This window comes from Eulemur rufifrons, chromosome 28 (genome assembly GCF_041146395.1).
Source record: "Eulemur rufifrons isolate Redbay chromosome 28, OSU_ERuf_1, whole genome shotgun sequence".
Lineage (NCBI taxonomy): Eukaryota > Metazoa > Chordata > Mammalia > Primates > Lemuridae > Eulemur > Eulemur rufifrons.
Window position 1 is genome coordinate 50,570,963 of NC_091010.1, and position 26,891 is coordinate 50,597,853.

Sequence of the window (26,891 nt, forward strand, 5' to 3'; positions counted from 1 at the left end):
TGAAGGCCAAGAACCCGCTAGTGAGAACCCCTTTTTGGGAAACAGGGCCTTTTTGCTCCAGGTCAGGACCATATCGTGTGGTGTTCCCATGTTTTTGGTCTGTAATGAAAGTGTCGACCTTTTAAGGGTTAGCAATGACCCTCCCCCTTTATCCTTCTGGCCCTCTGTCCCCCCCACCCCATGGTATGTAGATTTCAAATGAACTGGAAATAGAGCCTTTTCTTTCTAGCTGAGGGCTGTAGCGGGGAAAGGTAAAATGCAAAGGAAGCATCTCTGTTTCTCCAAGTTTAATGCCCTGCTCAACTGCCTTTAATTTTCTTGTCATAGCAGACAGGTGAAATTCTCATTTGCCCACCGTCAGCTTTGCCTTCCGAGTCCTGGCCTGCTAAGCTTGCGCTGTAAAGACATTTTAGCTGACGCTCTTTTGTTTCTTTTCTTTTAGAGGGCCAAGTGAAGAGTAAACATGTTGTTTCTTCTCTTTTCCATTTAAGTAAATATCTGTCTTGCATTTTTTAAAAAACTCCTTGCTCCAGTGGGTTTTCGTACTTACATGAATCCCATCAGCTTTCTACTTGTGCATCTTCGGAAGAGACACCAGAAATAATCTCTCTGCCTGTTCTCCTCTGCCTGAACCCCTCATCCAGTCCAGCTAAAAGCCATTTCTGCATACAAACCCAATCACCCTTCGGTCACACACACAGCAGGGAGGATGTTTGGTTGTTAAACTGTAATTGGTTAATTTGTATCGCAGGTCTCAGTTCTTTCTCTGTTGACAAAGACAGCTTCCTCCATGACAGCGCTGCTCAGCAGGACTTCTGTGCCAACGAAATATTCCTTGTCTGCTCTGTCCAACATGACAGCCATGAGCCACAAGTCAAGCCCTTGAAATATGGCTTGTCCAACTGAAGAACCAAATTCTAAACTTTAATTTTAATTCATTTAACTGTAAATTTAAAAAAGCTGCATGTGGCTGGGTAATGGCCACAGTTGTGGACGATGAGGTCTATGAACAAGATCACTCCTGGTTAGAAGGGAAGAACCCCCGACACCACTATGTAGAACCCCTGGACACCGGGGAAGGGCTTATGTATCTCCACCAGCGGAATGGGGAGGGGGTGGCCAGCTTCACTGAAGGCTGCCCCAAGCTGCTCCAAGCCCCCTCTTCCACATCCCTCCTACTCTCAGGTCATTGGCAGTTTCCCCCAGCTCTCAGTGGACCCTAAGCTCATCTGGCCATTGGGTGGCCAAACACACCTGGAGGGAGGGGTAGGTCCCACAGAGGTGGAGAGACTGAGTCACAGGTGGGGAACTCTAGGGCTGGCAGTTCAAATCCTCAGAATTAGGAGATGTTTGAGCTCCTTCCTTAGCCACCTGGGGTCTGAGGTTACAGAGCACAGGCCTGTTGATGAGCTGCATGAAGAGTAATGAATAGTGATGGACCAGTGGAGCTGGTATTAGAAGGCAGAGTCCCACCAGCAAAACATACATCATTTATTTAAAGCAATTTGATGGAAAGGCTTCAAGCCAAAAGGGATGGGGAGGCAACCCAGAGATTGGCAGCAGCAGGAAGGAGTTGTCACCCTTAGGCTGGAGGTTCAAAAGGAAGAGGTGGTGTTACCAGGGCACAGGAGTGGCGGTTGGGGGTGTCACCTGGTGGAAACTGGATCCATGGGACAGGTGTTTCTGTTGGGAGCTGCAGCCAGTTAGGAGAAGCATCTATGGCAATAGATGCTTCAAACAGGGAAGGAGGGGGAGAAATACCCTGGCTTCTCCTGCCTTCCAATCTCCTACTAATGCCTGGAATTGTTCCAATCCAGCCGGAAGTCAGCTGACATAGGAGCTTGGAAATGGCTGTCTCCAAGCTCTTCTTCCATGATAGAGCAGGGCAGGGTAGGGCAGGGTCAGGATGGGCTGTGTGTGCGCGTGTGTGCGCATGTGTGTGTGTGTGTGTGTGTGTTTAAAATGTGAGCCCCTACTATTCCCCCAGCACAGAGAAATAGAGAGCGAGAACCACATCCCATCCTCCCCTGCTGCCTGCCCTAGTCTCCCTCCTCCCCACTCCCCAAATGTGCCCAGTTCCCAGTTCCGAGCTCTGCCCTTCTAGCGGATGTCAGTGGTGTCGATAGAATAGATGTCTTAGAAAGGATGCTGTAGAGTGCAGTTAAACATTGGTAGTGGTGATGGTTTGAACGGAATTATTTTTTCCAATTGTGGAAAGATATACATAACATTTATCATTTTAACCATTTTTAAGTGTACAGTTCAGGGACATTAAGTACATTCACATTGTTGTGCGACCAATCTCCATACCTCTTTCCATCTTGCAGAACTGAAACTCTCTACGGAGTAAACACTAACTCCCCTCCCTACTGAGTAAATACCAGCCCCTGGCAACTACCTTTATACTTTCTGTCTCTATGAATTTGACTATTCTAGAAACCTCTGAACTGAATTATTTTTGAAGTGACTGCCAAAACTAAAGATTCTGTGATTCAATCTTCATAGTCTTTATAGTTGAATGTCCCTGCCATTTAAAACAAAACAAAATAGAGCATCTGGGTAGAGTTAGTGTGGTTGGATTTTTCCCTTTGGAAATAGAGGGAAAGTTGTTCAGAAAAGGACTGCTGCTGTTGGCGTGGGCTCCTGCTGGGTGGGGTTCCTCACCTGGCGGGTGCTCCAAGCCTTCATTCCTGGGGGATCTAAGTCTATTAGGTCACTGCCTTTTTCATGGACCAGCACAAAAGAATACCAAAGATCCTCCAGTGGTTCCGTGAAGTTCCAGCCATGGTCTCTTCTGCCTTGCTGGGGAGCAGCAACCCCATCTCCCTTTGAATACACCACCTTCCCCCAGATCAATCACCCCTATATACCACTCACCAACTGTCCCTGTTAGTAACATTTTACATCAGTACAGTAAATTTGTCCTAATTGATGAATCAATATTTGCATATTATTATCCACTAAAATCCATACTTTATTCAGAGTTCCTTAGTTTTTACCTAATGTCTTTTTTCTCTTCCATAATCCCATCCAGGATACCACATTACATCTGGTGGTCCTGTCTCTTTAGGTCCTGTCTTCTTGGCTGTGACAGTTTCTCAGACTTTAGTTGTTTTTGATGACCTTTTTGAGGAGTACTGGCCAGCTATTGTGTAGAATATTTTTCAACTGTTTTTTTTTTCATGATTTGACTGGGGTTATCTAATTTTGAGGGGAAGACCTCAGAAGTAAAGTACCATTTTCATCACATGGTATCATGTGATGATGATCCTATGACTATCACTGTTAGTGTTGACTGTGATCACCTGGCTTAGGTAGTGTTTGTCAGATTTCTCCATTATAAAGTTATACTTTCTTCCCCCCTTTCCATACTGTACTTTTTGGATGGAAGTCACTATGTACAGCCCACATTCAACGAGTGGGGAGTTATGTTCTCCTTGCTTGTGGGTGGAGTATCTTTGTAAGTTATTTTAATTTTATTTTTTATCTGAATAGATTTGGGGGTACAAGTGAATTTTTGTCACATGGATGAATTGTATAGTGGTGAAGTCAGGGCTTTTAACGTATCCATCACCCAAACGGTGTGCATCGTAGCGGATAAGTAATTTTTGATCCCTCACCCTTCTCCTAACCCCTCCCCTTCTAAGTGTCCAAAGTCCACTATACCACTCTGTATAATGGACACCCATGGTTTAGCTTCCACTTATAAGTGAGTATGTGTGGCATTTGTTTTTCCATTCCTTTCTGCAAAAGACATTATTTCTTTCTTTTTGACCCCAGAGTAGTAAGAGTAGTATTCCATGATATATGTATGTGTGTGTGTGTGTGTATATATATATGTATATACATATACACACACACACACACACTTTCTTTATCCACTCATCAGTTAATGGGCACTTAGATTGATTCCATGTCTTTGCAATTGTGAATTGTGCTGCAATAAACATAAGAGTATAAATGTCTTTTTAATATAATGACTTCTTTTCCTTTGGGTAGATACCCATTAGTGCAATTGCTGGATTGAATGGTAGATCTACTTTTAGTTCTTTGAAGAATCTCCGTACTGTTTTCCATAGAAGTTGTAATTTACATTCCCACCAATGGGTGTATAAGTGTTTCCTTTTCGCTATATCCGTGCCAACATCCATTGTTTTTTGACTTTTTAATAATGGCTATTTTGACAGGGGTAAAATCTTATCTCATTGTGGTTTTAATTTGCATTTCCTTGATGATTGGTGATGTTGAGCCTTTTTTCATATGTTTTTTTGGCCATTTGTTTATCATCTTTTGCAAAATGTCTGTTCATGTCTTTTGCCCGCTTTTTAATGGAGTAATTTGGTTTTTTTCCTTGCTGAGTTATTTTAGTTCCTTGTAGATTCTAAATATCAGTCCTTTATCAGATGTGTAGTTTGCAAATATTTCCTCCCATTCTGTAGGTTGTCTATTTACTCTGTTTATTTTATTTCTATTGCTATGAAGAAACTTTTTAGTTTAATTAAGTCTCATTTATTTATTTTGTTTTGTTGTGTTTGCTTTTGGAGTCTTAGTCATAAATGCTTTGCCTAGGGGCTACTGTCCAGAAGCGTTCCTCATAGGTGTTCTTCTATAATTTTTAAGGAATAAGATCTTACATTTAAGTCTTTAATCCATCTTGAGTTAATTTTTGTGTATGGTGAGGGATAGGAATCCAGTTTCATTCTTCTGCATGTGGCTTTCCAATTTCCCAGAACCATTTATTGAACAGAGTATCCTTTCTCCAGTATATGTTTTTCTCTGGCTTATTGAAGATCAGTTGGTTGTAGATATATAGTTTTATTTCTGGGTTCTCTATTCTATTCTATTGATCTATGTGTCTACTTTTATACAAGTACCATGCTGCTTTGGTTACTACATAGGCTTATAGTATAATTTGAAGTCAGTAATGTGATGCTTCCAGATTAGTTCTATTTACTTAGGATTGCTTTGGCTACTTGGGCTCTTTTTTGATTTCATATGCAATCACACCTGCTCCAGAAGCTCATGCTGGAGAGCAGAGGTGGCTATGTCCATGGCATTGGGTGGCTAAAGGAGAGGAGGTCCTCATCTCCACATCCCTTCCTGGGCTTCAGGACTGCTTCTGCTCTGGGGTGGGGACATTCTCCTACCCTGTGGACTCCTCTCTGCACTCGCATCTCCACTGGGAGGGGTTCAGATGACTTTGGATCATGAACCAAGGGCTCTCTGGTGCATGACAGTGTGCATTCTGCCTTCCCCAGTCCTAAAAGACATTCACGGCACTTCCCAGTCTCCTTGGGGCAGCCTGCCCTACAGGTCAGAACTCCAGAAATACTGTTGCTCTCCTGTGTCTCCCTGTCCCTTTGTGACTGTCACAGTCCAAGCAAGTGTTGAGGAATATTCATGTGGGATCCGAGTGAGAGAGAGACTGAGGGGCTGTGACTTCCCTGGCGAGATAGAGGCACCAAGCATGTGCACAGGCAATATGGTGCCTGGTGTCTCAGTGCAGGTCTGTGGTGGGGGAAGTGACCCTACACAGGCCTGCAGCCTGGTGCACAGCTCCCAAGAAGCTCTCAATTCACTGACAACAGCAGTGCCTGGAGCCATGAGGGTAGAAGAGCTCTCTGAGAGATTGGGCGCTGGCAGACTGCCACAAGTACAAGGAGGGGGAAAGTACACACTCCTACCTACCCTTTCTGCTGGACTGTGAATCCCTGGGGATCAGTTTCTGCCAACATCTTGCTCATTCTTCTTCTCTGCAACTTCTTCTCATGGGATCTCTGGTAAGGGGTAAGTTCTGGAGGCTTTCCCTCAGTGTTTCCCTCAGTATTTCACCTGGGCTATGCTCTTTTACCTGAAACTTTTTCTTCTTTTTGGGATGATTAGGCAACTGATGTCTTTAGTTGGCCATCTTGGCCTTCCCTGCAATCCGCCCTTCATAAATTATTTGGAATTCTTCAGCAGAGGGGAGTTGTCTCTTTTCCCCCATTTATTTATTGATCCAATTATTTATTTATATCATATGGACTCACGGATATTTATTTTACTTTATTTATTTTGTTGAAACTAGAGGTCTCCTCTATTAACTTTTCTTCTCCTGTGCATGGAGCTGTACAAAACAATGCTATTAGTTGGGTAGCTCTGGCAGGTCGTGCAGGTGCAAGAGGCTCGGGCTTGGATGCCTGCTGTGTCTCCTCCTTGAAACAAGATCTATGAAGCAGCCTCTGTGCCCGCTTATCTTACCAGTCGCATGGGTGGGGAGCTGGAGCAGAGCATCAGCTCAGCCTTGTGTCTAGCGGGATAGCCTTACTTCTATTAATAGCAGGATGGCCTTCACAGAGGCTGAAAATGAATGCTTCCAAGAGTGTGGCCCTGGCCCATCCTGAAGGCAGGCCTCTCTGTGGCTTGAAGCAGGAAGTAGCCAGGAGCATACTAGGAAGTGTGCTCTCATTCCAGGGAGCTGGAAAGAAGAAGGTTTATCCTGCCGCTAACAAAGCTTAGCCTTCACAGCTCCTCATTTACATGGGCTCCTTCCAGCTCTGAACCTAATTTTGTATTTGCAAGTTTGTATGTTTTCTGAATGAGGGCTTCCCAAATCACATAAGCTTTAGGCCTACAACCTGGATCCATCGTGCTTTGTTAAATGAAAGAGGAAGTGGTGGTGGCCTGTTGGCCCAGTGAATGTTCTAGATTCTGACCTGTAACTCCTTATTTGGGGAGAAACTGGTAAGAGATGCCTTTTCTGGTGGACTGAGGCTGAAATATGAGTTGAGGGGAAGAGACAGTTCTCTCTTCCCTCTAGAGTAGATGGAAAGTTGGAGTGGTCAGAGGAGGAAACTTGATCAATAAAGCTGAGAAATCAGGGAGGGCTGCCCAGAGGATGGAACTTGGCTGGGTAGATTTGAAGTTGTGGAAGGAAACTCTAGTGGGACCATTCTGGCATTTTCTCAAAGACAGAACCTGTTTTCTCATATGGGATTGGTAACACATCCTTGGGAATGTGATGGCATGGAGCTGTCTCTCACTGAACTTGTCAGAAATGTTTGTGTCTCTGGAAGGAAGTCACCAGTTGGGGATTGACACAGGCTGCACCAGGCCTGGCATGACCTGCTGGGGGTTCAGAGGGAGCTCAGGGGGACAGGCTGTTGAGAGCCTGCCAGGCAATGGCATTAATTAGGAGGCCGACAGCACCAGCAGGAATGTTTGAGACATGACACTGGTTGTTTTTGTATTATTTACTTACACATCATAAGCAAGTGAGAATACTAGTCAGCATGCCCCTGGAGCCTTTGGGTGCAGCCTGGCTGCAATAATTGAGCCAGTGGAGGAGGAGGAGAGAAGGTAAAGAGTCAGAGTGAACTTGAAAGGACTAAGGGGCCAGAGAAATCTCTTCAGGATAAGGTCATTTGTCCATCCACCCATGCACTTCTGCGTCCATCCATCACCCATCCATCATCTGTCTGCACAGAGCAATGGACAGGCTACATCCTCAGTGCACACTGAGCCAGCCCTTACCTGGCCAGTCTGGCAAGCCAAGTTTTCTGGCCCTCAGGCTTCTTCTGCCTCCATGATCGGTTAGGTAAACACTCTTGCCTGAGTTCCCCTGCCCCTGTGGCAGATCCCAGAGGGGATCAATAGTAAGAATAAAGACAGCCACGTCCTCAAGAAACTGTATCTGTAATTGGGGAGACGACACATCCACTCTGGAAAGAGTGTACACAGTCTATGAAGATATTTGATGACATACTTAAATGGCTGTAGACAGCAGTGTCAAGAAGCACCAGGACATAGTCAGCTCATATTTCAAGGAGAGGTGAGCTTTGAAAGGATTTCACAAAGTGGAATGAGTACGATGAGACTTAAGAAGGGGGAGAAAGAATGTTAACTGAGTATCTGCTTTGCAGGTTAGTATGCCCATTTTGCAGATGAAGATATGAAAGCATCCTGAGAGGCTAAATGATGTGTTTAATGCCACAGCACAGGAGCAGGGCTCACTTTGAGTCCACGTATTCTCAGACTCCAAAGTTCATGCTCTTTCCACTCCTCCGCTTCTCTGGCCAAGGGTGGCCGGGAGGGGGTTGCCACTATCCCTTGTGCAACTCCCTTCCTTCCGATGCTCACTGGAAAACTCAGCTGCCATGCACCAGGTGCTGAATAAACGTTTGTTCCACTCTAGGAAATGAGTTTCCATTTCCAAGTTGGTTTTGATCTGAACAGACTCTAACACCTGTTGCCTAAAACACATTCTTTTTCAGTGAAGGAGAAAATGGGGGGCAGGGTTGTTTATCATTTTTTATTGCTATCTGGGAAGAAGCAAGGTCTTTTAAAGTGTAAGATTATTCCTGATCACAGCTGAGTCCACTGTGTACTCCATGAAAGCTCTCCTAGGGTGTCTGCCAGGATACAGTGCCCTGTCTTACTGCCTACTGCCATGAACTCAGACCCTCTTTAGGTCTGGCCCATCCTGGCCAAATCTCAGGAGAACTGGGGGCTCTCTGGAGTTCCTCATGGTCCCTGGACCAAAGTGCTGTGAAACAACCTTGCTTAGCAATGCTTCCCAGGGGCCAGGGACCCTGGGGACCCATGGCAAGCCCAGTCTGACCTCAGAAGTGAGCGAGCACCTCTGTCGTGTGCGTGACTTAAAATAACGAGGCAGTTGTCTTAGCAAGAGGAGACAAATAAATCACTAGGAAAGGTTTTCCACAGGTCAGCAGGTTTGGGACTCAGATACATTAATATGGAAAATTACTTTTCTTTCCGAGTAGGGGCTTGAGGGTGGGTGGGGTGCCAGGATTCCTGGCCTGAGCCACGCGGCTCAGTTTCCTTCTGTGAGACAAGCGGGGAGTGGAGTGCTAGGTCCCCACAGTCACTCTTGACCCTGGAGTTCACCACAAGCCCACCTCGGAGACCTCCCACCCCTCTTCACTGACCTGGGAGGGGCTTCCTCTAATTCGTCACTCAGGGCTTACCCCCCATCTGTAGACCTCCTCCTCTTCCCTCTGCCCCTTCCAGACGTGTCCCTGTCTCTCTGCCTTCGCTTGGTTGGTCCCTCCTCTGCTCTGACAGGTCAATCCTGCCAGCACATTCCCCCCCCTGCCCCCGCAGGAAGGGCCCCCACCCCGCAACCCCCAGGGATGTCTTCTCTGTAAGCTTCTGCCCACCTCCTGCCTTCAGCCTCCCCAGTGGACCCCCCCAGAGTGCTGCTTGGCTGTTTGGTTGGCTGCCCTGTCCCTCCGGCTAGGTCAGACTTCCTTGAGGAGAGGGACTGACTCCGATGGCTAAGAGCATGGGCTTTGGGGCCAGAAAGACCTGCCTGGTGCTTTTGTGATGGTTCTTCTCATGGTCAACCTTGAGGAGGGGTCCTGTGGGGACAAAAGAAGGACTTTGGATTCGGATCTGGACAACTCTGAGTTTTAATCCTGACTCTGTCACTTTCTGCTTTGGAAACTTGGAGAGGGCACTTCACCCCTCTAAGGCTCCTTTTCTGTCTCTGTGATGGGAATAGCTCGTCTTTATCTCCTCCGGTGGTTGTGACGATCAAGCGCTACGATGCATGTTGAGCACCTCCTTATCGAAGGAAGCATTAATTTCTGGGCTTTCTGAAAGAATGGAGACACTCCTGACATGTCATAGCCGTAGGGCACATCTGCCAGGGCCACGCGTGCTTCTGAGTGACTGTGAGTGTCCTCACAGCAACTCCATGCTGTAAACGCTGTCATCGTTCCTGTTTGTCAGGTGAGGAAACTGAGGCACAGAGAGGTGAAGCACCTTGCCCAGGGTGCCCAGGGTTATACGACTCGAAAGTGGTAGAGACGGGATTAGAACCCCGGCAGGCTGACCCTCGGAATGGCATTCCACTGCTTTGCTTTCAGGATGGTCCCCTATGCCCTTGTTTTACAGAAAGGGAAATCAGTTCAGAGAGGCAAAGAAACCTACCTGCCCAAGGACGTATACAGAGCAGGGCTGGATCAGGACTGTGGGCGCCAGGTCCTAGCCTGGTCTGGCTCTGTTTCAGAATCGGAGTGTTCTGCCTGTGCCCATCGGCCCCCAGGGAGCTGGAGCAGGTCGATTTTGCCAGCTCGGGGCTGGTCTGCATGCAGGCCCTGCTGCGAGATGCATATCCTGGTGGCTGCTGCCGCTGCGGATTGAAGAGGACGAGATGTGGGGCCAGCACCGAGCCCGGGCGTCCTGCCAGAGCTGCCAACACCAAGTTACATTTTGTCGTCTGCTCCCTTTGCCTGATTTAATACAACCTTAAATAATAATGGGGCAGGGGGAGGGGGAGCAAGGGAGAAACAACCCAGCCAAGATTCTGTGTAACAATCTCATCAAACCCGGCATTTTCCCTTTGCTGTTTGAGAAGCAATTTCTCCTCTGATGTAAACATTTTTTTTTTTTTTTAAATGATGATTCTGGGCTGAGCGGCACCAGGAGCTGTTGCTCGGTGCTCTCCACCAGCTCCCTCTGGTCCTCAAATGGAGGCAGAAGGGGGCCTGTAACCATGGCAATTCTCTAATGTTCTCCCATAAACCATGAACACAGGGGGAATCGTCACCACAGCTTCTTCAGGGAGAAAACAAAGCCTTCCCTGGATGGGGCGGGGCAGGGCAGGGTGGGGCGAGAGGGAAGGACAGGAGAAGAGGGGGGACTTCTTACTTTTCTTTTTCTTTTTTTTTTGCCATGGAGATGAACTGCGTCAGAATAGGCTCAGTCCAAAGTGTGGCTCCAACATTTCAGCAAGATTCACAGCGCAGGGCCAGGCACAAAGAGGGCGCTTCCTAGATATTAGGAAGGGAGGGAAGCAGGGAGGGTGCGGTGTGGAGGGGAGAGGATTTGGAATCATGAGAAATAACGTTGGGTGGCCGGGTGCACGCACAGTTTACAAGGGTTTCAAGTTCTGCCAGCGTGTTTAACAGGGCTCCCGGAGAGCAAGATGACGTACAGATTGTCCTACCCGAAGATGGGGCTGCTCTCTCGTCCTCCCTATGCCCCCCGTGCTGGGCATGTGGTCTGCAAATTGTCAGCATCAGTAAGTGTTTGTGGATACATTGAATAAATGAATGAAGGAATGAGTGGGCCACATTTTAAAATTTGTTCATAATTCTGTTGAGGATATATAAATATAATGAAAACTATGAATTCTTACTCCAAAATTACACTCATGAAAACACATGTTACGTGTCATTTCAGGGTGTTTACAGACACAGATGACCATTCCTGGATTTCACATTGAGAATTTCTGTGCCACGTTAACCTCTGGATGCCCTTGGGTACCGGTTAGGTCTGATCACCAGTGAGAGAAGGGTCTACAATGCTGTCTCAGTTTCCCCATTGGGACTGAGAACAAATGACTCTGAAGAGGTGATTTTGCTCCCAATTTCCAAGTTCTGGGAAGATAATCAGGGTTCACTTGAATCTTTTGGAACCTGGGAGCCTCCAGAGAAATTCCACTCCAGGCACTTGCACAGAGAATTTGGATTCTCCTCCAGGGAAAGGGGAAGAGTGTGCACCTTGACCCTGAGACACTGCTCAGCTTTTCTGTTGTCCTTGAGGGCTGCCACACTGGTGTTCTCCTTGTTTTGTGTCTCTTTGCTGTTACTAACTGGTCCTGCTGACTTCCCATAATCACAAGCCAGGTACTACCACACGTGCAAATATTTTTCATTTATTTTGTTATAGGTAGTTCTAAAAATCCTTTACATTTTATTTATATCCTCTGTAGAATGTGTCTTTTTTGTTTGTTTGTTTGTTTGTTTGTTTAGAGACAGAGACTGTCACCCATGCTAGAATGCAGTGGCACAATCCTAGCTCACTGCAGCCTTGAACTCCTAGGCTCAAGTGATCCTCCTGCTTCAGTCTCTTTAGTAGCTGGGATGACAGGCGTGTGCTACCACCCCTGGTTAATTTTCTTTATTTTTTTGTAGAGAAGGGGTCTTGCTATGCTGTCCTGGCTGGTCTTGAACTCCTGGCTTCAAGAAATCCTCTTGACTTGGCCTCAAAAAGTGCTGGGATTACAGGTGTGAGCTGCCATGCCCAGCTTACTCTGAGTGTTTTAAGGACTGCCCAATCGGAAAGCAGAGAACTGTGTCTTGTTCATCTTTGTGTGTCTCCAGGGCTCTGCAGCAAAGTTCAGGGATGCTGATACAGTCTTGGATTAGGTAACATCTCGAATCCTCTTCAACCCTATCATGCAGGGAATCCAGCATCCTCTGGATCCTTATTACCCGGTATGATTAAATCAGTTTACAATGTCAAAGACACAATGTTAACCATCATCATCATTGATCTTGGATTTCTTGCTCTTGGCTGGTGAGCTAAGAATCCTTTTTTACCTACTAAAATCATTCTTGTACCTAGGATGTTCCCTCCCTGCAAAGTAGTCCTTTACTCTCATAGACAAAATGTGTTCCTTCCTCCCCAATTCCCAAGATCTTTCTTCACATTCAAATGTCACCTTTTAATGGACTCATTTGTTTCTTTTATTGGACTGTAAGTTCCTTGAGGGTGGAGACAGGATTTAATTCAATGTGGTGTCCCATAGTACCTTGTGTGTAGTGGAAACTCAGCACATACGGGGCTTGGTGGGCAACAGATAGTTCACTTGCTGCAGGAGATGGGTCCTCTTCTCTCCATCCTCACTCACCCTTTGCTGTCCTACCTTGCAGATCTTCTCACAAAGGTGGATTCTACCTCCCTGCCCTCTGACTTTGGGTTTGGCCATTGGCCTTGCTTTGGCCAATGGGATGCTCGCAGATGTGGCACAGGCAGAGGCTTAGAATATGTCTGTGAAGTTGACTCGCCTCTGGGCTTGACTGTCACCTGACTCACCTTGTCCTCAGGAGGAGGATGAGCAGCACACAGAGCAGAGCTGCCCAGCCAGCCTACAAGCCTGGGGTGAAAAATGAATGCTTATTGTTGGATGCCACTGAGATTTGGAGACTGTTTGTTATCAGCATTAATACAATTGCTAACCCAAAATGTAGGCTGAAAGACACAGATGGCTTTGTGGCATTTGCTGTCTTTAAGGGTCGATGTGGACATCTTAGAAAGAATGAAACATTGAGGAGAGACTTGAAGTGGTTGGTTGTTCCCCAAATGGATGTAAAGATTTCCCCAAAGAGCTTCCTCTATAAGCCAAGCTTGTTACTGTTAAAACCTGAAGGATGATGACTTTTGTGGGAGGAAAAAAGAAATTAGGCTTCTTTGAAAAGCAATGGTTTCTGCCCCATTGTTACAAAAGGTATTGTTTGCCGTTGCTGACTTCTGTGAGTAACTCTGCAGCCTAAAATAATGTCTGTGTGTGTGTGTGCACCAGAGTGTATGGATTTCAGACAAAGAGTCTGACTTAGATGGCTTTTAGAAAATTGGACTTTTCCATTATTCTGTCACGGGGTTCCCTGGCCAGCTCATGGCATTGCCGCTGGTATAAGGGATGGGGCACAAGAGGAGAGGGAGCCTGATGGGTTTCCACCCTCACCTGTGGCTGGAGAGTTTTTCACACACCCTTCAAAATCTGGGGGTGCAAGAGCATGAGGACCGTCAGATGAGAGGGCGGTGTTCCTTCTCTGGGCCAAACTTCTCGGCCACTCCTAAGCCACAGCAGTTCACCATGGAACTGGAGCCCAGTGCTGGGGCTAGAAATTGGGGTCTGAAAGTCATCCTGTGGGGCCTTGTGGCAGCCCACAGCTGGGAGGGTGGTTTTCACTTAGCATCCACTCTGTGCTAAGCACTGCCAGGCACCAGGGCAGCCCCTGGGCCGCTCTCATGGAGATTATGATGCAGGCGGAAGACAGACATTGATAAATAGTCCCCCAAACAAATGTAAATTTATGTCTGTGACAGGTGCAACATGGGGCTATGAGAGCAGATAATAAAGGTATTTGCCTTGGGGATGTCAGGACCAAAAGGTGGTTTCTAAAACCCCACCTTGCCACTCAAAGCCTTTGTCTTACCAAGGCCAGAGTTACTCCGTATGGAGCATTTGTGTACATTGGGGAATGGCGCTGGCTGCATCTGCTAGGCACCCTTGTGCAGTGAGCAACCTGCAGTGGTGTGCACTGCGGCCCTGTTCCCCAGCCCTGCACCGTTTCATTCCTCCTCAGTTCCCAGCCATCTTTTCACAGCCTCCAGACGTGGGTCTGGACCTGCCTCCCTGACTTGCATGTCCAGGGATGCTGAGCTGCGCGTGCGAGGCACTGAAGGGGGAGTCCTATTCCAAGTGCAGGGGATAGAAGATAACGTCAGAGCACTTCCTTTTCTGGTACAGAACATGTAACTTTTCCATTTTAGCTATAACAGATCTGGCGTTCCAGTGAGTGGAGACAAGTACCTTATGTTGCCTAATCTGGGGCTATTGCTCAGTTTCTCTTATTTCTGCCCCACTGTACTGTTGTTGGGAAGTGTAGGGGCCTCTCTTAAAGCGTGGAGGTGCAGAAGCTCTCAGTCCTGCATGGTTCCAAGTGCCGTCGCCTGCCCATCTGATCCTGCTCGCTTTGCTGGCACTCGAGGAGGAGGGCGAAGGCTGGGTGGCTCAGGCTCTGGCGTCCAGGAGAGATGGTGACTTGGCCTCGCCTGAGCTTTTCCTGGCAGAGCACACTGTGTTTCTGCCATGCCCTCTGTCTAGGCCTGGCCCAGCTGGCCTATTCACAGCCTTTGAAGTGGGCTCATTTCACCACTGCCACAGTGGGCCCTGTAGAAGGCCAACTGCCACTTGACTTGGTGTCTACAGCCCCTGTAGGCTGAGAGAGGCTTGGGGAGGCAGCACACATTGGGTTGCCCCAGCTTGGAGAGGATGAGCCTATGTTCTACAGGGTACCCTGCACAGTGGCCTCCTATCAGAGTCCCGAACACAGACCCCCTCTATCCTCAGCATTGGTTTTAAGGTACTTAATATGGTACATGTTAAGCTGGCAATGGCTTCTCAACTTGTCTTCCTGCCTCTTCCCTCCTAACCTATTCTTTGCACCATTGTTGCTTTAATTATCTTAAAACAAACCTCTGATTATGACATCCCCTGCTCAATGACTTTCAGGGGCTCCCCCTCACCTCCCTAATACAGCCAAAACTCTTCAACAAGGCAGCCAACAAGACCTTCATGCCCGACAATGGATGAGTGGATAAAATGTGGTATGTGCAGACGATGAAATATTAGCTTTGCAAAAGGTCTGACACGTGCTACAACATGGGTAAACCTTGAAGACACTATGCTAAGTGAAATAAGCCAGACACAAAGGACGAAAGCTGCATGATTCCACTCACATGAGGTACCCAGAGTATCCAGGTCCATAGAGACAGACAGTAGAATGGTGGTTGCCCAGGACCGGGGTCGGGGGGTAGGGGAAAACAGGGGGATACTTGTTTAATGGGTAGAGAATTTCAGTTTGGGCTGATGAAAAAGCTCTGGAGATGAATGGTAATGACGGCATTAAGTACACTCAACAATGTGAGTGTACTTAATGCCCCCAATGTACACTTAATGGGAAAATGGTAAACTTTATGTTATGTGTATTTTACCACAATAAAAAACTGAAGATGACAATAACAATAACAAAAAGAATTGACAAGTACACACAATGGTCTGTATGCAGATTGGCTACTGGCTCACGTCTTAGGCTGGGAGTGCTCAGGTGGGTTTAAAGGGAGGAGGGGAGGAGCGATTTGGATTCTGCCTGTGGAGGACGAGTCATTGCTGGGGCAGCACCTTCATTTCCTTACCAATAAAGCAGGAGGTCGGGAGGCGTTCGGCATGCCCTTTGTGCTGTGGGTGTGCATGGAGAATTGCCTCAGCTGTGAGGACCAGCTGCTTGTGAATTAGTGGCCGTGCTAGTTATTCTCCATCTGCTTTTCCAGATCCGTCCTCTTTCCTCTCTGCCCTGCTTGGAGCACCCAGAGGCCAAACACTAAGGACCACTCTGTCCTCCGGGCGGGTCTGGCCAATGGGAGGGGCCAGCGGGTGTTAGGAGGGCAAGAGGCGAGTGAGGTCAGGGACCCCCTCCTGCTGGTGTGGCAGAGCCTCTGGTCCTCTTGCTATCACATCTGAACATCTGGAAGCACAAGAGATGACAGGAAGGAAAAGGAGAACCTCCCTCCACCCTGTTTAATAGAAGACTTACTGGAAGTTTCCCACCATACTTCTTCTTACATTTCATGTGGTCAGAACCTAGCTGCAGAGGGAGGCCAGGAAATGCAGTCTTTATTTCTGGGGACAGTGTGTCAGAGGAGTCCAGGGTTCTGTTTCTAAGGAAAAAGGGGCAGTGGCTGCCAGGAGTGCAGTGGCTATCTCTGTGTTGGAACTGATTACAGCCTCTCCATGATTAGTGCAGACAGAGTCAACCGTGCCATCTTTTTATTCCCACTGTTTGGTGCCAGGCTTTGGTCCCTCGCAGGGACCTGTGCTGAGGGGGTAGCAGGGTACAAGGTATCGATCCCACAGGAACAGGTAAGGAGTCAGAGCAGACCCAAGTACACACATCGTAGGTTTGGAGCTCAAAGCCCTCTTCGCAAGCTGCTCCTCCCAGTTCTCCTTCTTGTTCTGATGGGATGTAGGTTGTTATGGTGACAGGAAGACGGGGGAGCGGATGGTGGGTGCTGAGGCTGCTTTGACCTCCACATAAAACTTTGTAAAAGTTTCCTCTGAGGAGCTGGACTTGAGATAGGGCAATCTGGAGGTTCCCCAAGTTTTCACCCACCAATAGATCTTGCAAGAAATCAGAGCTGTAAAATGGGAGAGTCCAGTAACATCTCAGGAAGAGAAATTATTCTATGCAAATCTTAAAATACTGGAATGAACCAGAAGAGCTACCCTGCCTCAAAACTGAGAGTGGGGGCAAGAAGAGAGGTCATTGATAATGCAGCCCAGGAAATGACCCTGGTCCCTCTGCATAAATGGACGTCAGCCATAGATTGCTGTTGTAGGAAGGCTCTGGCATGTCCTGAGCTTGAACCTTGCTCTATCACTTCTAGGTATATGACCTTGGGCAAATTTCCTCTCCTCTCTGAACCTCTGCTTCCTCATCTGTAAAATGTGGGTGATGGCAGATCCTAGTTTGAAGGATTGCTTTGTGGTGGGATTAAATGAGGAATGCACACAACCTGCTCAGCCCAGTGTTGGGAACATGCGTGGGTTCTACAAACACTGGTGTTTATCTTACCTGGCATTTCCAGGGGATAGCGTCTGTAGGTGCCTCAGTGCCAGAGTTCCAGTCATTTCTGGGGAGTTAAGAAGCACCCCAGGAGCGAAGGAGGGGGTGGGATGGAGGAGGAGTGCTGTGACAAGCAGGTGAGGAGGCCCAGCTCCATTGCTCCTGAATTATTCATGGAAACAGCCTTTGAATAATTGGAGGCAATTTTTCATTATCATTATTTCCCGGAGAAATGACTCTGTTGCTAAAATCTGAGGCGGGGAAGTACATTCTATTCATCTTAGATTGCTTTCTTAAAAACTGCTTAGGGATGGCCCCAAACCAGCTGCCTCCTTCTGGGAGGTGTGAACGCAAGGGCAGAATAATCCCACCTTGTTAATTACTTCCCAAAGTGAAACAGGAGAGAAGAGAGAGAGAGGGAGGACCAAGGAGAATCAGGGAGGGAAAAGAGAACAGAGGGAGGGATTGGGGCTGGTGGTGGGGGGAGGTATAAGAAAGGACTCTAGAAGGACTTGGGGCCCTCAGCTGTGGGACCAGCCCAGCTGGAGGAGCAGGTTCTGTGAGTACTGTGTCTGGAGGGTCTCTGAGGAGCATGTCTACCCCCACCATGCCCACCCTGATATTTTGTTACCATTGAGGCACTGGGTAGTGAAAACAGGCACTGCTTCACTACTGGGTTATCTTGGGCAAGACCTATTCTTGTCTTGGTGCCTCAGTTTCTCTTTTTGATACATGAGGCTGGGGAATGCATCTTTGCAGAATTGTTATGAAGGTTGAAGGAGATAATGCACGTGATTTGCCCAGTGCTGCACATGACTTAGAGACTTTTAAAAGCTGCTGGAAAACCCATGCCCTGTCCACGTCATTCTCCATTAGAGATCCAGTCTAATGGTTAAGCAGAACCCTTTTCAAAGTGCAGAGGCAAATTCTCCCGGTAAGGCGTCATGCCTTCAATCATAATAAATTGGCTATCTTTCTGTCTCCATGAGCTTGATTTCTTTAGATTCCACATGTAAGATCATGCAGCAAGGCTGGGGTGGAGAGGTTGGGGACATGTTGATCAAAGGACATAAAATTTTGGTTAGACAGGAGGAATATGTTCAAGAGATCCATTGTACATAATGGTGACTGCAGTTAAGAACAGTACATTGTGTATTTGAAAATTGCTAAGAGAGTAGGTTTTAAGTGTTCTCACTACAAAAAAAAGGATAAGTACTTGAAGTAATACATATGCTAGTTAACTTGATTTCGCCCTTCCACAATGTATACATATATCCAAGCAGCACGTTGTACACTATACATGCATATAATTTTTATTTGTCAATTTAAAAAACCCATAGGTGGGCTCTCACTGGGGCAGGAGGGGCGACAGGTTCCATGTGTGTTGTGGGCAGGAGGTAGAGAGGGGAGGGCAGAGAAGCAGGTGGTGTTGAGGAGAGGGGGACAAGGGCACTTAAGGGGACAAATCAGCCACTTCACACTTTGGCCAAAGGCCAGTCTGAAGATGCACCTCACACACACACACACACACACACACACACACTTTCCCAGCCTAGGTGTTTTATGAAAACTTCTTGGACCACCCATCCCCACCCCTGGCACTAGCCGGGCTGACCCAGCTCACAGTGGGTGCGTTCATACCTGGCAGAGGTGACGTAAGCAGAGGTGTCACGTATCCATTTCTGGGAACTTTTCTTAAGACAACTGGCACATGCCCCTGGCTGCAATTTAATTGTCCTCTGGGAGGTTTGTGGGGGTTACTGCTGTCTTTCCGATGTGGTAGGTGCTCTCTTAAGGCAAGAAACACCTCTTCCATGTCATGCCCCCTCCCGCCCCCCCAGGGTCAAGCACAGGGCTCTGGATGTCATCGCTCTGCAATAACCTACAGGCCATCGATGGATCGAGTGGTATAAGCAGACATCACCTAGTAACATGTTTTGAACCTGGCTGAGAATTTACTCTGGGCATCATCTGAGTGAAGACAGACCCAGTATTGAGGAAAACAAATGGATCAAATTCGACAAAGATAAGCAAGCAGCCCAGACTCACCCCACTCCCAGGAGGAGACCTGGCCCTGGGGATTAGCTTCCAGGCCAACTCTCCATCTTCCACTTCATGTGACGATTTCATTTTTAGGTTCTTCACTCTCCCCCACCCTCTGCATCAAGGAAGCAGGTGACAAAAAGTGCCCCAATACTTAGAAACACCGACGTTGATGGCTAATGTCTTTCCCTCCCAGAGGCCTGTGCAGGGCAATGCCTTAGCCCAGAAAGGAGGTGATGGGGGCTCCTCAGCACCTGGAGGTCCTTTCTAGAGCCCCTGCTCCAGAAAACCATGCAAGTAAAGCAAGGTCTTTGGGGACTTTGGGGGCTCTTTGCTCCAGACAAAGGTTGTCCTACTTTCCCTTTTCTCCGTCAGGCAACTAAGGTATCAGAGCTTCACCTCCAGACAGCCCTGGGTTTGAGTCGCAGCTCTGCCACCTCTGAGCTGTCACACAGCCTCCACCGGGATGCATTTTGCTCATCTGTGAAACCAGGATCCTAGGAAAGACTTTTCTCTGGATAATCGTTCTCGTCAAGGGGTCCTTTCCTCTGCCACTCTCCAGGACTAGTCCAGCCTCTTTGTGTTCACCCACGCTTGGCAAGTGCACACGTACTGCCTAATTAAACTTCTTGTTACCCTTGGCAGAGGCTACTGGTTGTTCTCCAATATGTATTTTTTCATGTCCTTTGTAGAATGTCTGATTTTTATCTGGGCACTTGGCCACCAGAATAGAGACAGTCATTCCCAGCCTTCTTTGTGGATGCATTAAACTTTAATATTATGGGTCCCAAACACAACACCTCCTGTGTATTTCAGCTCTTTCTACTTCTCAAAACAAGAATAAAAACAATAAAATCATCAGTGCTATCACTGGAATATACTGCTTTATAACTGTGTTTCAGAAAAAATGAAATTATTAATAGTGTTTGTAAGGGGAAAAGGTTTCATAGCTGAATTATTTTGTAAAATGCTGGATTCAACAAAATTAAACAGGTTTTTTTTTTTTTTTTTTAAAATTTCTCTCTTTCTTTTCAATTTTAATGGAATTATGGGGTACAAGTTGAATTCTGTTGCATGTGTATATTGTACAGTGGTAGAGTCTGGGCTTTTGGTGTACCCATCACCCAAATAGTGTACATTGGACCCCATAGGTGATTTTTCATTCCTCAACCCCTCCCCTCCCCTCTTTTGAGTCTCTAACGTCCCTTATATACTCTGTGGGTCCTTGAGTGGCCTTAGTTTAGCTCCCACTTATAAGTGAAAACGTAGCATTTATCTGTTCCTGAGTTACTTATACACCAATGGTACATAAGTGATCCCTTTCCACTGCATCTGTGCCAACATCTATTGGTGTTTTGTTTTTTTTTTTTTTTGTGAGACAGTGTCACTCTGTTGTCTGGGCTAGAGTGAGTGCCGTGGCGTCAGCCTAGCTCACAACAACCTCAAACTCCTGGGCTCAAGCAATCCTTCTGCCTCAGCCTCCCGAGTAGCTGGGACTACAGGCATGCGCCACCATGCCCGGCTAATTTTTTTCTATACATATTTTTAGTTGGCCAATTTCTTTCTATTTTTAGTAGAGACAGGGTCTCACTCTTGCTCAGGCTGGTCTTGAACTCCTGACCTCGAGAGATCCACCCGCCTCGGCCTCCCAGAGTGCTAGGATTACAGGTGTGAGCCACTGTGCCCGGCCTGTTTTTTGGCATTTATTTATCTGTTCTTGAGTTACTTCACTTAGGATAGTGGCTTCCAGTTCCATCCAAGTTGCTACAAAAGACATTATTTCTTATAGCTGAATAATACTCCATGCTGTATATGTGTGTATATCTATGTATACACACCACATTTTCTTTATCCACTAATCAGTGGATGGGCACTTAAGTTGTTTCCATATCTTTGCAATTGTGAATTGTGCTGTGATAAATATACGAGTGCAGGTATCTTTTTGATAGAAAGATTTCATTTCCTTTGGGTATAAGCAGAACTGAATGGCAGATCTACTTTTAGTTCTTTGAGAACCCTTCATACTGATCTCCATAGAGGTTGTACTAGTTTACATTTCCACCAACAGTGTATAAGTGTTCCCCTTCCACTGCCTCCATGCCAACATCTATTGTTTTTTGACTTTTTAATAATGGACATTCTAATTGGAGTAAGATGGTATCTCATTGTGGTTTTAATTTGCATTTTGTAATGTTGAGCTTTTTTTTTTTATGTTTTTTGATCATTTGTATATCTTCTTTTGAAAAATGCCTGTCCATGTCATTTGCCCACTTTTTAACAGGGTCGTTTGTTATTTTCTTGCTGAGTTCTTTGAGTTTCGTGTAGATTCTGGGTATCAGTCCTTTGTTGGATGTATAGTTTATGAATTTTTTTTTCCTTCCTGTAGGTTTTCTATTTACTCTTTTGATTATTTCTTTTGCTGCACAGAAGCTTTAGTTTAGATACATTCCATTTGTCTATTTTTGTTTTTGTTGCACTTACATTTGAGGTCTTAGTCATAAATTCTTTGCCTAAGCCAATGTCTAGAACAGTATTTCCTAGGTTTTCTTCTAGGATTTTTATGGTTTCAGGTCTTACATTTAAGTCTTTAATCCATCTTGAATCTATTTTTGTTTATGGTGGGAGAGAGGGATACAGTTTCATTCTCTGAATATGGCTATCCAATTTTCCCCAGCACCATTTATTGAACAGTGTGTCCTTTCCTTAGTGTTTGTTTTTGTCTGGTGTGTCAAAGATCACTTGGTTGTAGGTACATGGTTTTATTTCTCGGTTCTCTATTCTGTTACATTGATCTATGTGAGTACTTTTATGCCAATGCCATGATGTTTTCTTGTTTCTAGAGCCTTGTAGTATCATTTGAAGTCAGGTGATGTGATGCCTCCAGTTTTGTTCATTTTGCTTAGGACTGCTTTGGCTGTTAGGGTTCATTTTGGCTCCATATGAATTTTAGAATTGTTTTTTCTAATTCTGTGAAAAATGATGTTGGTATTTTGATAGGAATTGAATTGAATCTCTAGATTGCTTTGCGCAGTATGAACATTTTAACGATATTGATTCTTCTGACCCACGGGAAGAATTGTGGGATTCTAGAGTGTGGGATATTTTTCCATTTGTTTGTGTCATCTGTGATTTCTCTCATCAGTGATTTGTAGTTCTCTTTTTATAGATCTTTCGCCTCCTTGGTTGTTAAATATATTCGTAGGTATTTTAACTTTTGTGCAGCTGTTGTAAATGGGGTTGAGTTCTTGATTTGGTTCTCAGCTTGGTCCTGTGGGAACCTTGTTTCCTCCTGCCACAGGGCCATGGCACAGGCTGTCCTCTCTGCCTGGAATATTCTCTTCTGCCTCTTCTCCTGGTGAATTCTACTCATTCTGTTGGTCTCAGCCTAGGGTACCCCCAAGGGAAGCTGTGATGGTTACTTCATGTGTCAAATAGACTGGGCTAAGGGGTGCCCAGGTAGCTGATAAAACAGGATTTTTGGGTGTGTCTACAAGGATGTTTCTGAAAGTGACTGGCATTTGGGTAAGTGGACTGAGTAAAGAGGATCCACCCTCGCCAATGTGGGTGGGCACCACTCAATCCATTGAGGGCCTGGATAGAACAAAAATGCAAAGGAAGGGTGAGTTTCTTCTTTGTTCTGGAGCTGGGAAATGCATTCATCTTCTCCTGCCCTCAGACATCCACACTCCCCTGGTTCTCAGTCCTTTGGACATGGACTAAATAACACCACCAGCTTTCCTGGTTCTTCAATTTGCAGGGAGCAGATTGTGTGACTTCTTAGGCTCTTCCCATAATAAATTCTTACTTGACTCTCCCTCTAGCCTATTGGTTCTGTTTCTCCGGAGCATCCTGACAATGCTGTGAATGAAGCCCCCTGGAGCTGCACTTTGCTGCTTGTCTGCCCTCCCCAGCTAGGCCAGTCCCTCCTACTAAACACCACCCTTGTGGTCTATGTTACTGTTATAACTTTACAATTGAGTTAATATTCATGAAGGTCTCTTTCTTCTATGAGATTCAAGCTCCCTGGGGGCAATACTATGCCTCTCTTAGCTTGGCACTTAGCCCAGTGCTTGGCACAGAGTAAGTGCTAAGCAAAGGTTTGTTGACTGACTAAATAAGTGAGATAAATTAATGGATGAGAAGAACCTGTTGTAACACTCTGTGTAGCATATATGCATGATACACAGAAAAGCAGCCTCTGCCAGCCTCTAAGGAGGCTCATTCCTGCCCTCTCTCTATAACTAAAGTGTCTGATATTGCCAGCCTCTGTGTGTGTGTGTGTGTGTGTGTGTGTGTGTGTAAGTAGGAGCCAATAGGAAAAGAGATTAAAATATTAATTAATACAACCAGGGAGGACAGGACTATGTAGTTGGTTCTTTTGCTTGATTGTTTAACTGATGAGTATGTGCCATGTGCAGCAATGCGTTGGGCAATGAGAGGGATTCAAGTGTAAACAAGACATACTGTCCTGTCCTGTAGGAAGTCACAGCATCATAGGGGAAATAAAATAATTATAGTAACAACCACTCTAACAGTTATAATACAGCTAGCGATTTTTAAATGGTTAATTTATGTCAGAACTTGCCACACATGCTCTAAGATATAGGCCCATTTATTTTTCTCAACAACTCTTTGAGGATAGAATATGATTCTGATTTTATGAATTAAGAAATCAGAGCACAGAGAGGTTAAGTCATTTTTCCAGGGTCACACAGCAAAACTCTACACTCTTAGACTCTATGCTGTGTTCTCATAATACAAAATAGAATAGTATGAATGTCCATAAGTGTACAAATGGTGTCACAGGAATTCAGAGGAAGGATACTCATGTGAGCTTAGAAACCTGTGGGAGAGTGGCATTTGAGTGTGAGGGTTAGGTAGGATTTTGAGAGTTGGCTATTTGTCAGAGTGGGATGGCTGTGGGGGCATGGCTAGGTGGAAGAGTCAGAGGGAGCAAAGTCGTAGAGATGGGAAAGAGTAGGCGAGACTGGGGGGAATAGAGGGCAGTGCAGAGGGCTGGATCTGAGGGTATGTGAAGAGGGAGGCAGAGAAGCCTGGGAATGTGAGTGGGACCAGCCTGGTTAAGACCCCGGGTGCCATTTCAGGCCTCCTTGCTGGCTGTGAGTAAGGGACAGACAGAATGACAATGATGAAGATGACGAGGGCCCCTGTGCTTGTGGTTCATCTGATGAGGGGACAGGGAGGCAGCTCTGACTGGGCCAGGTGAATGCCCAGCCCTGGCATCTGGGAGCCCCAGGCTGGCAACAGGGCTGCTTATTGGGGGAGAGGGTGACACCAGCTCAAGGGGTGCTCCCAGGTTACCCCGAGGAAACCCTTGATAGGGTTCACCACCGCTCAGGGGCCCAACTCAGAGGCACAGCCAAGGCCACTCATCAAACCAAACCATCTTCTGGGCTTCCAGGGCCCCTCCCCTGCAAGGTGGGCAAACTCTGCTAATGGCCCTTAAGAACCCACACATTTCCTCTGCACAGGATTTACCCCACCAAGTGACCTTCTCACTTGCTTTGACCAGTAATTTCAGATATTTCAGTATCAGCCTCAGTTAGAGACAGAGATAGAAAGAGAGCTATGAGCACGTTTCTGCTGTGTGGAGCGACTGCAGGGGAGGTCTTGGGCAGGCATAGTGCGGGCTGCTGAGAGCTGCCGAGAGAACACATGAATTCTGTCATTGTAAGTGAAGATTAAACAGAGGAGAGAACAGGGCTTCGCTGGCAGCCACTGGATTAACAGCTTGTAGATTTCGATAATCAGTTTAAAGTTGAATTTATCACGCATGCCGAGAAACCTGGCTTCTTAAGATGAGCTATACCACTGTTGCTGGAAATGGTTGAAAGCCGGAGAGGTCGATTTGCAGTCTGAAGATGTCACCCTTCAGAGAGGAATTGCCCAAAAGCCTGTTGGGAGGGAGAGATCCTGTCGATTTCCTAAAACCGTGACTCTGAATAGGTATGCCTGAGAAATTTCTAGGCTAGAGACTGAGATGAACTGGTCCAAGAAGAGATGGCAACACTCGACAGCCAACAGGGCAGAGCTCTAAATCCTTGGCTTAGAAGCCTCCCTTGGGAGACCCCTGAGCCCATTTGTAGCCCCGTCTCCTCGGCACCGCCCCCAACAGGCCCCCACCTTCCCCGCCCCACCTTCCTGGGCATCCCTCTGCCTAAAGAGCTCATCCTGGATTTCACCTGTCCAAACTAGCCCTGCCCACCACCTCCAAATAGAATAACTGACTCCTCCACTGGAAGGTCTCTGATCTCCTACTCCCTCCCACAGTGGGAAGTCACCTGCCCCTGTAGAGCCCATCACGTTTGCCTTGTGACACAACATTCCCGTGGTTGTCACCTGACTCCTATTAGAGTGCATGCTCCAGAAGGCAGATGCTACTTTCTGGGCTTCCCCGCACGTCTTGTAGCTTGAAGTCCAGCTGGTGGAGTGCCTTGCCCACGGCCACCACACCAGGTGCTGTCTGCTCCTTCTTGGCTTTCCGATCACGTTCTTTTCCCTACGGTAGCCAGCTCAGTGCCCCAGTGTGCCCTGAACTGTCACACCTCTCGGCCTTCCATTCATTCCTTCGTGCCTTCAACATTAATCTATTGAGTGCCTCCTGTGTGTCAGACTTCTCTACCTCCAAGACCCAGGGGTGAGCATGTGACCCAGACCTGGCCAATCAGAGCATTCCATTCTCCTGGCCCCCAAAATGAGTGACAGATGGGCAGGTAACACAAGGCGTGCCACTGAAATTCAAATCTGAGACGGGGGTGGGAATTCTTTAGAAAGCAACATGCACTTTCCTCTGGAGTTGCTTAATAGTAGGTGTCGGCATGGAACCACTGGGGGCCACCATGGAAAGCAGATCTAAGCGACAGAGAGCTAGAGATTCCTGGTGACGTCATTGAGTACCTAGGTCCCTGAACTGCCCCTGGAATTTTCAGTTGAATAAGCCAATCAGTCCCCTTTTCTGCTTAAGGCAGTTTAAGCTGGCCTTCTACAACATACAACCAGTGTCCTCACTAATGTGAAGGTAACATATCTGGCTTCATGGATGTGAAACGCTATCCTTTGTCCTCTGGGCTGTTCTAAACATGGGTCTACAGAGCCCTCACTTTCTTGCTGCCAGAGATCTGGTGGGGTGGTGGTTAATTTGCTTGTCTGTTGTCATCTGTGTCTGCTCTTCAGGCCTCACTGGGCTGGAGCCTCTTGCTGCCTCCAGGAGCAGATGGGGTCCTTTCCCACGTCTCCAGGAGTTCATGGGATTAATAGCATCCACATAGTTAATGAACCTCTAGGCAGTTGAAGGAAGTTGATTCTGAGGCCATAGTTCATTCTTGGTTGGGTTGATCAATAATTAGGTGTCAGTATCCCCCAGGATTTGAGGATGAACATTTTTTTTTTTTTGCATTGGGTATGTATTTTTGTCATTATTGCTGTTGTTTTTTTATTGGGTCTTACTTTACCTGCCATTCTTTTTCTGCTCCTTGAGATCTTGAGGTCCCCTCATTGCCCCGGGGACTGAGAATGTTCCCGCATGTTAACGAGGTCTGCAACGGGTGTATTTTTAGTTGGCTTGTTTGCATCTGTTCTCTCCTGTTCCTTGCCTGATTGACACCTGCTGGTGAGAGGCACAGAAGCAGAACTTTGCTATGGGAGATATTCGGCTGCGGCGGCTGGCTTCACAGCACCCTCTGATTGTTT